A 12,595-nucleotide genomic window follows, 5' to 3' on the forward strand; every position below is an offset into this window, starting at 1 on the left:
ACAGGGGGGCTGTGTTGCATTGCTTACAGGGGGGCTGTGTGGCATTACCTACAGGGTTCTGTGTGGCATTGCTCACAGTGAGTAGTGTGGCCTTACCTACAGGGGGCTGTGTGGCACTACCTACAGGGGGGCTGTGTGGCACTACCTACAGGGGAGCTGTGTGGAATTACCTACAGGAGGGCTGTGTGGCATTGCTTATAGGGGGGCTGTTTGGCATTACCTAAAGAGGGCTGTGTAGCACTACCTACAGGGGGGCTGTGTGGCACTATCTACAATGGGTTCTTTGTGGCACTACCTACAAGGGGGTCTGTGTGGCACTACCTACAAGGGGGGCTGTGTGGCATGCTTACAGGGAGCTGTGTGGCATTACCTACAGGGGGCTGTGTGGCACTACCTACAAGGGGGTCTGTGTGGCATTACCTACAAGAGGGGCTGTGTGGCACAACCTATAGGTCGGCTGTGGCAGTATCTACAGAGGGCAGTGTGTGGCAAAAAATTTGCAAATGAAATTCATCCGGTTTTAAAATGGACAGGGAAACAAACGGATGCTTAACGAGTCAAAATCGATCGTTAAAAATGGAAACACTGCCCGGAACGGAAACGGAACGGATGCCAAACTAATGCAAAACGTCCGGGAAAAATGGCCCAAAAGGGCCGTTTTTATCGACCGACACTCGGACCCTGTCATGTGAATAGACCCTTAATAATACAATCTTACTTGTAATACAATCCATTCTGACATACATTTAGTATAGTGCCCCTACAACCTTAAAGGAATTGTACAGCATTTGAAAACTATGGCTACTTTCTTCTAAAAACAGAACACACATATCCGCATATTGTGTGTTGTATTGCAGCTCAGCTCTCTTCACTTCAATGGACCTGAGCTGCAATACCAGAGGCAGACTATGGACAAGTGTGGCGCTGTTTCTCGAAGAAAGCTGCCATGTTTTTGTAATCTTGTACCATCCTTTAACTAGGCAGCATATACAATCATATGTGATTTTCATGCCCAGGCCTACATTGGAGGGGAAAAATGTCCTTATCTCCCTATATCAGATTCATTGACACAGAACGTTTCTACTATGAATTCCACTTCACAGATCATTTCTCCTGCACAATGGAATCTGTAGATAAATAAATTACTTCGTCATTCCAAAAAGGTAAACATTTTTTTATCATCATTCATTTTCCAATTACTGAGCACAATAAATCACCCAGGAATAAAATGGACTAATAATCACAGTGGTTACATGAGATAATAACAAAATTTATTCGGTTTGTTTTTTTCCCAGGAACAGCGCCACTCTTGTCCATGGGCTGCATCTGGTATTGCAGTTCAGCCCCATTTAAATTAATAAAATTGAGCTTCAATACCAGATCCAGTGCATGGCAGGAGTGTGGATTTTTGGGTGTTACCAGGGTCATATACAGACCACCAGATAAGGCATAAAGTTTTGAAGAGAAGGAGTGCCCAGTAAGTGCATGAAACTCAAAATGCTGCCAACTAAGAGTAGATAAAGAAACTGAGATAAAGAATACAAGCAAATATCAACTAATCCCGCACCTTAGTGATATTGTGTTGAGAATCATTATTCAGCAAAGGGGGTCAGCATCAATCTGGAGATCATATCCAAGTTATACAGAAGTGCATCCTAGATACATTGTAAATAGTATTTCTCAGAACGATATCACCTGTAAAACTTAAAAGCTATGTACACCTTTAGAAGCAAATTATTTTATTAAAAATATGTTTTTTTACTTTTTACAATACAGCTTCTATGTATCCTGTATACATATAAACTGTATCGTATTCTCTTGGCCAATGCCGTCAGTTCAATTGAACTGATGGCTCGAATGAGAGCAGGTCCTGCGTGTCTCTAAGTTATGAACTCAGATGTGATTGATATGAGCTGGATCCTGTGTGACAGAGGCAAGCAAGACCCGCTCTCTGCTGAGCCCTCGGTACAGCTAAACTGACGGAATTGGCTGACAGAGTATGATACAGCTTCTATGTATACAGGACACATTGAAGCTGTATCATAAAAAAATCATGTCAGTGGCTGACTGAATCAGTGACCGCGGGTTCTGCCTGTCTATGACACACAGGATTCAACTGTTATCGATCACATCGAACTTAGATGTGATAGGTAACTGCTCGATCCTGCGTGGACGCGATGACACTGACGGATTCAGGTCTCAGTGCTAGATACAGCTGCTCTGTATAAAGAATACAAAGCAGCTGTATCTCCAAAGGTAAAAATAATTTATAATAAAAAGTATTAAGAGTGTTGCACAAAACACATTCATACACACACATATATATATATATTTATTTCAAAGGTGTACATAGCCTTAACTGTGAGTTGTACAGTTGTGACCTCATTGTCAACATCCAAAATTGTTCTGACATCACTGGTGCCACTAGTGTGCAAAAGTATCCTCAGCATAGAGAGCCAGATGGAGAGGGCTCCCGGGACACTGGTTGGGGGACACTGCTGTATTGTATTTACTATCACAGTTTCTTGTATTTTCCTTTCATTACTTGTTACTGTAAATTCCTTTCCAGTCCCCCTCCATGTCGGTCATTTTGGCATCATACTATGTTACTCAACCAGGAAGAGAGAATTGGATGTGCGCCGACTGTGCACTTTCGTCCTAGAGTTGGAAAAATCCTGGATAAACAGAAATGATTGTTTTATGGCTGATATCATAAATGAGTCATCCTTCCTTCATCTCATGAGTTGTGTTAGTGGAATATCTATATCCGTCTGACACGCTGCTATGTAGTTATATAAAATGATAGGCAGAGAATTAGACACATCTTCCCATTCTTATCTATGTCTTCCCTTCCATATGTGCTGCCTTCTAAAGCTGGCCAGACCCATTAGATAAAAGTTGGGTGGACCTGCTAATTTTGGTGGGATTGGCAAAGGATCCAATGTGTATGCGGTCCTCCAGAAAGTAGAATAAGGCTAGCACACTGCACACTGCACAGGCAACGATTTTGGAATGTCCGTAAAAATTTTGGTCTGTCCGTGAATTTTAGCTCAGTTGTCGAGAAATTTCTGAAGTGGGGGTTGGCAACCCTTTATGTAATGGTCGGTCCGAGTGGGTGTTGTGGAATCGTGGCACAGTAGACCACACAGGCTGCCGATATACGGGTTTCCGAATCTTCCTCGATAAATGCAACGGACGGAATATTTTTCGCCACTGTAGTAGGTTCAGATAGCAATGCTGAAGTAACATTGCGCCATTCAGCCATATCAGATATATTTTCTGGTGGAGTTTCAGTATTCTCTGACAGTTTTTTCCCTCTCTGGCTAAATTCGGCCCCACCACCAGTCTAACCTACTCCTCAAAACACGGGACCTGCATTCTACAACAATCTTCCGACTCGCACTGCTAGCGACACACAGCACGTCGCTGCTGCCTGGTCTCAACTCCTGCGTCACACCGCGGTGCAAAAAACTCTCCCCAAGAGGAGCGCTATGACGCCCCACTACAGCGTCCACATGCTGCATGACCTCTGAACCCTCGCGCTAACACAGTATCCTGGCTACATAACAACTACAACACACATTTAACATATGCGTCTATTAAAGAAACAGTGCAATATTACACATCTACTAAAGAAACATTTGAGGATATCACATATGTGTCCCGGGTACACCCAACAGGTGTCTATTACCCTTTTACTATTGAAATAAACATGCAAGCTTGGACAAGCTTAGCATGCATGTTTACGGGGGAGTCGAAAGAAATGGCTGTTGGTCGAGAAAGTGTTCAGCCGACACTGTTATAAGTGGCCAGTTTTATGTTTAATGGAAACAAGGTTTGAAGATTAAGTGGTACTAGCTGCTGGTATATAAATAAATAAATATATATATATATATATATATATATATATATATATATATATATATATATACTATGCTCAGCACATGAGTAATAAGCTTCTTTAGGTTCCTGTGACCTGCAAGAATGTGGTCTATTGCTTGATCGTCTTAATTTCCTGTGTATCATTACTTCACCATTTCCGACTCCGTCTTCGGAGTCCGTCTGCCCCGGCCATTACTACAAATACCTACACTACTAGACTACAGCTGTAACTTTTGGGTTAGTACTGAACCTTATTTTGGACGTTTGTCTGCTCAACAGTTGAGTAACTGGAAGAGTCCATAACCCATTGTAAAAAGGAGGGTTTAAGAATGGGATTCATTTGGTCTATAATGTAGCCAGTATCTAGTAGAGGACCCAGGTTCAGGGTCTACATCAGTGGTCTCCAGTTTGAACACTTTTCACACGACTTCTCTGCATTTTTTTACTGCAATTTAAAATTTGATAAATCTCATTAAATTTGCTGCTACTGTAAGGGCATGGCCAGACGTAGCGGATTTGCTCTGGAATTCCGCTGCGGACACTCCGCAGCGGAAATCCGCAGCGGACCCGTTTCTCCATTGCCTTCCACAGCTTTGTGGTTGGGTTCGTTTGCACGTTGCGGACAATTCCGCTGCGGAGCATAGGCTGCAGTGCGGAATTTGGTGTCCGCAGCATACAATGGTTGTTGCGGACGTGTGGCGGACTGGTTGCGGACTCATTGCGGAATTTCTCCATTGACTTCAATGGAGATTCAAAATTCCGCAATGAAGTCTGCAGATGTAATGTAGATGTTATGTGTGCTGCAGATGCGTATTGGTTTTTTAACATGAAATTTTTTCATTCTGGCTGGACCTATGTATTTCTAGGTCTACAGCCAGACTGAGGAAATCAATGGGGCTCCCGTAATTACGGGTGTCTCCGTGTGTGCACCCATAATTACGGGTGACTACGTGTGTGCACCCGTAATTACGGGAGCGTTGCTAGGCGACGTCAGTAAATAGTCACAGTCCAGGGTGCTGAAAGAGTTAAGCGATCGGCAGTAACTGTTTCTGCACCCTGGACAGTGACTACCGATCCCAATATACAGCAACCTGTAAAAAAATAGAAGTTCATACTTACCGAGAACTCCCTGCTTCTGTCTCCAGTCCGGCTTCCCAGGATGACGTTTCAGTCTAAGTGACGGCTGCAGCCAATCACATGCTGCAGCGGTCACATGGACTGCCGCGTCATCCAGGGAGGTCGGGCTGGATGGCGAAAGAGGGACGCGTCACCAAGACAACGGCCGGTAAGTATGAAATTCTTTTACTTTCACTAGGGAAAGTGCTGTCCCTTCTCTCTATCCTACACTGATAGAGAGAAGGGAAATACTTTCACCGCAATACGCAGCGGCCAGTCCTCATCAATTTAATGCCCATTTTGGGCAGATCCGCAACAGAATCTGCAACGCAGATTATGTACGGCATTGATGCGGACAGTTGCGGAAGAAATCCGCCACGTCTGGGCATGCCCTATGGCTACATGCACACGTTGCATAATTTGGTAATGAAAATACGCATCAAGACCGCAGCTAAACGCAGGTCATTTTGCAGGTAAAATCCACACTTAATGGTGCATTTTTTTAATGCGTTTATAGGTGCGGTTTTCACATTTTGATGCGGAAATAGGTGCGGTTTTGTGCTGTTGAATTTGATGCATTTTTTTATGCAGATTTTGAAATACGCATCGCAGGTCAATTTACATTCACAAAAATTCTGCAACGTCTAGAGGAGATTATTTGAAATCTCGTTTACTTTACTGGTACTGTATTTCGCTGCAGATTTGCCGCAGGAAAATCAGTGTGGCAAATTCTGCATCATTTACGCTACGTGGGAACCCAGCATAAGGGTTAACCTAAAATCTAATTTAGCCAGTATCAGAGTGCCTCAGGGTCTTCCTCAGTGGCCTCTATCCTCAAAAACATGAGCAGTGGAAAGCTAGTTTGGTCCCAAAGATATTCCCAACTCCATCAACAAAGAGAATAACATGTCATCCTATCAATCAAAAAACGAATAGTAGATGATCAAAAACATCAACCCTAATCTCAAAGGGGCTTATCATAGACAAGGCTTTTCTGCTGTGGCATATATAGAGGACCCCAAATGGGGGAACCCCTCCTATGACATCCATATGCCCTAATAGAGTATATGGAAAGGGGTTTTCTAAAGGAGACAACCCCTTTAAAGTATAACTAAACTTTCAGAAAACTTCTGTTTTGTCATAGTGACATGTCAGAAGTTTTGAGTCCGAGCACTGAGACCCCCACCGGTCGCTAAAACGAAGCGGCAAAAGCACTCAGGTGAGCACTGAGCCGCTTAGTTTCTGATCTGCTTTTCTCGGAAAGCCGATGTAACGGTGTACGGGCTCATAGACATTCTATTGAGTTTCCGAGAAAAGCCGATCATCAGAAACCAAATGGCTCCGCGCTCATCCGAGCGATTCTGCCGCTTCATTTTAGCGATTGCTGCAGGTCTCAGTGCTCGGACCCCCACCGATCAAAACTTCTGTCTATGACGTTTTCTGAAAGTTTAGTTACCCTTTAAGGAACAGTCACGTACAGGATGCAGATAACGTATTCTTTCCTGGATGACCACTTCTGCGTTCCAAGTTATTTTTTGTCCCCTTATTCTCTAAAAGATTTGTTTCTATTTACACAATCCCATCATTTTACGATAACTCAGTTCCACTAGTAAAGGATACAGTAAAGGATACAGTCCACATTTCCGTTTTTAGATCAGAATGAGGATAAAAACGGATCAGTTAAAAATCCCATTGAAATCAAAATAACGGATGCAAACGGATTAGGGCCTGTTCACACCAGCATTCGGCTTCAGTTTATCGGTTCCGTTCAACCTTTCTATCAGAGGAACCGATAAACGGAAAGCCGAACGGAAGCTTACATTTTCATTACCATTGATTTAAAACGTTCCGATCAGCAGATGATCCAGCGTTTGCTCGTTCATCTGCTGATCGCTGCCCTTTTTACACAGGGCAATTATCGGCAACGAGCGTTCTATGAACTCTCATCTGCCCGATAATCGCCCGGTGTAAAACCCCCTAAAACTAAAACTTTAGGGTTATTCCACAAACTATTTGTCCCTATTGCTGATAAGACGTGTGTGTATGCAGTGATAGTAACTAGTCCTACAGTAGACGCTTGTTTCCAGGGTCGAACTGGCGCACCAGAGAATCAGAAGACGATAACAGAGCCCATGCATGGACAATTGTCTTCTGAAGCTGCCCGAAGAGCAGGTTTCTCGCTCCTGGGGTTAATCACTTACTTTAGGGTTATTTCACAAACTGTATATTTGTCCCTATTTCTGATAAGATCTGTGTGTATGCAGTGAAATTTACAAGTCATGGTGCAATAAAAGAGGACATGCAAATATTGCGTCCCATTGTATGGTGAGCTCATAGAATAATTTCCTCCGGTGGACTAAAGGGACTTCCTCACAGCTTGTTCTTATCATTAAACTGCCCAGGTTCCTTTCATGAGCATGGTCATAGCTGTGTGCACGGCCCGTGAGTACGGGCACAGACGGCCGTGGACTGTCATTCGCATTTGCAGCCCGAGCTCCCATTATAAAGTATAGTAGCACGGTACGCAAATTAAAAATATAGGACATGTCCCATTTTTTGCGGGTCATTTCTACGGCCCGAACACTTACTTGTACATATACGGGAAGGTTGCCGTGGGCCATAGAAATGAATGGATTCGTATTTGCGGATAAAAATTATGGTCGTGTGCATGGGGCCTTAAAGGGTAACTAAAGTTTAAAAAAACTTTTGACATGTCAAAGGTTTTGATCTATATGTAGAGGAATGATCGAGGCACTCACCGAAACTTGTTTCGGTGAGTGCCTCGATCATTCCTCTACATATATATCCAGCTTTTTGTGCTATTCTTTCGAAGAGCAACTCCGTGGCAATTTACCTGCAATCATCCAACAGTAAGCAAGCCATATTTCAACTCCTATTCCGACTGTGCGGTTTTGGTAGTGCCAGCCTCCTTCCTTCTTCCCATTGATTGGTCAAAGGTTTTGATCGGTGGGGGTCCGAGCACTGAGATTTCCACCGATCGATAAAACGATGTGGCAGAAGCGCTGCAGTCTCCGTGGCATATAGAGGGGGGTGCCAAGCTGTTGACCGCCCTTTATGACTTCCAAATTCTGTAATAGACTGTATAGACAGGGGGTTGTCTTCATTAGACAACCCCCTTAAAGCTTTCATATTAAGAATTATACTGATCTTTCCTTAGGCAGCTTATATATTAGATGTACTGCAGCCAAAAATCTTGTGTATAATCTGCATATCTTTGTCTTTTGCCCTTCACGTTGCTTTTTGTAAATGTACATTACCTATCTATGCCAGCAAATGGGCTCTGATGTTATGTTAAAGCTGTGCTGAGCTAATACCATATCTTCCCCAGGCTGTACCTACACCCCTTTCACAGAATATAGTTCTAACACAAAGGCTTAAAGTCAAAGAAACTGCAGCTGCATCCCCCTCCTCCCCCCTCCTCACTGTTTACTGTTTTACACTAGAAGGATTTTTTGGTGACTTAGTAGGTTTGTGAACATTTACAGAGTGCCCACAAGCAGAGGAGGGTGAATTACAGGCTGCTTGAACGTGAAGAAGATGTCATTTAGGCCTTGTTCACATCTTTGTAGGGACTCCGTTCATGGGTTCCGTCAGAACTTTCCGTTAGGGGAACACATGAACGGAATCCAAACTGAAACAAACGGAAACCATAGGTTCTGTTTGATTACAATGGTGACGGATCCGGTGCAAACGGTTTCCGTTTGTCACCGTTGTATAAGGATTCTGTCGTTTTGACGGAATCAATACCATAGTCTATTCATTCCGTCAAAACGACGGAACCCTTACACAACTGTGATAAACGGAAACCATTTGCACCGGATCCGTCACCATTGAAATCAACGTGGATTCCGTTCATGGGTTCCCCTGACGGAAAGTTCAGACGGAACCCATGAATGGAGCCCCGACGCAGATGTGAACGAAGCCTTACCCCATAGATGATATATTACAATGTTTTATATATTCATATGTAGTAATGATTTAGGAGAAACGTTATACCGCCGTCAGGACTTTTTATGATATTGTATACAATGGGAATGGTCCTTTTTTTCTCAGCCTCAATTTGCTGGAAATTGCGCCTCCATGTTAAAAGCAAATACATGTAAACCAGAGGGGCTCTATTATTTTAGCTGAACTAGAAAACAAGAAATTCTAGCTCCAGGGGCGACTATTGCCAGACATGTGAGCTCCAATAACAGAACCAGCAGGAAATCCCTAGTAAGATGGTGTACGACCTATTGCAGAATATGAAACCATCAAAAGGATTAAAGAACATTCAGGTGGAATAAAAACAAATACAAGCAACGGCAACAATTCAGATCATGGTAACCGGGGGAGAAAAGCGATACAAGTAATTATATATATAATTCTATTATCTTTTATATACTCATGATTACAATATAGGATAAGCGTCTTTTGTTCTCTACAGTTATTGTCTTTATATGATGTTCCATACATACAGTGTTTGTCTACCTTGAAGGGTGTATCCAGTTGGATGAGGCAAATTTGCATAAAAGGGGCGTTTCTGGCAGTTTGGGGGCATGTCCTTGTAGAATGAGGGAGGGGCTTATACATTTCCCATGGTTTGGTATTTAAATGGATGTATTTGTAGAGCTTTGTTATGCCTGACTGCTCGTTCAATTGAAATAAATGGAAATACTAAAATGACGTACAGATGTAGCCATCTTTATCTTGACTCTTAGACCGGGTTCTCAAGCAGCGTAAGCGCTGCAGAATTTCTACAACGGAATTCTGTGCGGAAATTCCGCAGCGTTTACAGTAGCAGCAAAGCAGATGAGATTTAGTCAATCTCATGCCCACGCTGCGGAAAAACAACGCAGCGTAAACGTTAATAAATTGACCTGCGGTGCGGAAATTAATTCCGCAGCATTTTAATTTATGCTGCGTTTTCTTTAATTTTCTGCTGCAGGTTTTTCCCATTGGGTTCAATGGGGATGCAAAACCCGCAACAGAAAGCCAAGTGTTGCGACTTTTGTGTCGTATTCGCAAAGGTTTACGCCACAAAATTGCAACGCCGGAATAAAAAAACATTCTTACCCAAAACGCCTTCCTTCTTCCTGCAGTCCGGCCTCATAGGATGACGTTGTATCCCATGTGACCGCTGCAGCCAATCACAGGCTGGAGCGTCACAGGGCCTGAAACGTCATCCAGGGAGGTCAGAGCGGACCTCAGCGAAGGGAGGGGGTAAGTACGTGCGCTTAATTACACAGCAGGTCGGACACGCTACGTGATTTTTACGCAGCGTATCCGTCCTGTGGGAACCCCGGCCTTGACGCATTAAATACACAGCGGCAAGAAACTTTAACTTGACTTGTTCAATGTCTTTTGTTGTCTGATATCACGCTGCAGCACGTTATCAGAGTCAAGATAAAGATGGCTACATCTACACGTTAAACACGTTCGTGTGAATAAGACCTTACAGTATGAAGAACAGCTCTGGAGCACAAACTACTTCCCTAACCAGTACATTTGTGTTTTATTATTTGGGTGGAGTGGTGATTTGAGTCTATTCTACTATGTATTACGTCTCAGTTTCCTGCTACATAAACATTCATGTCCATATTTCCTCATAGAATACTTCATTGTTGTACTTTAACCGCCTTTAGTTTTACTCATACCGGATGTAGCTGAAGAAAAATATTTGTAGTCCGTAGATAAGTCTATACATTTCTTGCCGGCTCAGAGTCTGCATAGAATTTATGCTGGTGATTTGCATTCTGGGAAATGTTGTCTTTACACTGTATTCCCCTGCATTATAGTATCTCAGCTGAGCTGTGGGGTGTGTCTGACAACAAGCTTGTCGACTGTTTCCTATAGCAACCATTAGAATTGTGACTGCAGCACTGGAGTATAAAATAATCTCAGTACAAGATCAGTAATACAATGTATTTAAGTAATCAAACTTTTTTTTTTTTAAGGGAAAACAGCTCCTGATTTTCAGACGTTTTTTAAGCCACTCGCGTTTTTCGCTGCATTTTTTACGGCCGTTTTTGGAGCTGTTTTTCTATAGAGTCAATGAAAAACGGCTCCAAAAACGGCTCAAGAATTGACATTCACTTCTTTTTCGCGGCCGTTTTTTTACATGGCCGGTTCCTCACAATCACAATTTTTTAACCTGATGTGCGATGAAGAGCCTGGAGACTGTGGTTTGTATCGGGAACTACCACTCACGCCAGCCAAAGAAAATACTGATGTGTGTGAACTGATGATCACCTTGTAGCGTTAATGCAGCGGTGGAGGTCTTTAGTGTGAAGATCATTAGGGGACACCATATCCCAGCTTTCTGAAGAAAAGTGGGACATTGGGAGGCTTACTTTCATCCTCTGACACACTGTCACAAGGTATCGGTGACTCCATAGATAATATTTAGATGTAGCAGAGCTGAGTTTGTCATAGAACTCTTTGGTGCTCCATTGCTTGTTTGTCAGGATTACTCTCTAAGATACGATAACTCAGTAGAATTACCAGTGCTCTGTAAAACCACAGATATTAATGAGTTGTACCAAACGAACAAACTCAGCTCTGCTGCGTCTATCCATATAATATTCTCTACAGCAAGTTTTTTCTCCTGTAGCAAATTGAAACAAATCCATATTCAATGACATAATCAGGTAATACTTTACTTTTTACAGGTATTCTCGTGAATTCATCATTTTAATGAACTAAAAACATCATAAAATGCAGAGAAAAAAAGAGGAAACGATAAACGATAAAGGGACAAAATAACATTTATTTGAACAATTTAAAATTATTTACATCTTTTTTTTAATATCAAAAATATGAATCTGATGGAGTATAATACAGCACATATATTACCCTTATGTCATTACATCCGCTTCATCTCACTATTCCGAAGTCTCACATGTCATACATGGTTTACTAATAAATACATCACATGGAAAATCTATGACATTGCTGGAAGGTAGAAGAAACGGGAGAAATAAAGCCTATGTTAGGCCCGATCTCCGATCCTGTGAAGCACGTCTAGTGTATGTATACACAGAGCAATATATTTACCCGCAATACAGATATAGCAGAGCTGAATTTGTCTTTCCAGTGATTGTCCATTTTGTACACCGACCTTTGGATCGGTTGGTACATTGACGACTAGTTGATAGGTTTGCAGCAGCTCAACACTCTAAATCAACCCCCCTCTATTAGATCTGTAGCCCCTGATAGGTAATTTAACCAAATGTTTATATAATGCCCATACGTGTATCTGCAATTCTTTGGAATGATTTCACAATGAATTGTGCCAGATAACAAACTCATCTCTGCTACATCTGTATACCCTTGTTGCATACAACTCTGTAATATTATACTACAATATTAAGCATTTATATAGAGTTTGTGAGAAAGTCAACGCTTAATCGCACCCAACGTCCGGCTAAAGAAATAACTAATCGCCATCCCTGTACTCTATTCAAAGAAGACAATCAAGATTGTTCGTAATTAATTATTATTTCTTACCTTCTTTCTTATCTTTGATTAATAAGATAATTTAGTTTACAAAAAGTCATTTAAGGGAAGTGTGGACTAATATTAATTTTGCATCAAA

The sequence above is a fragment of the Rhinoderma darwinii genome, chromosome 10 (assembly GCF_050947455.1).
Source record: "Rhinoderma darwinii isolate aRhiDar2 chromosome 10, aRhiDar2.hap1, whole genome shotgun sequence".
In the NCBI taxonomy this organism is placed as follows: Eukaryota; Metazoa; Chordata; class Amphibia; order Anura; family Rhinodermatidae; genus Rhinoderma; species Rhinoderma darwinii.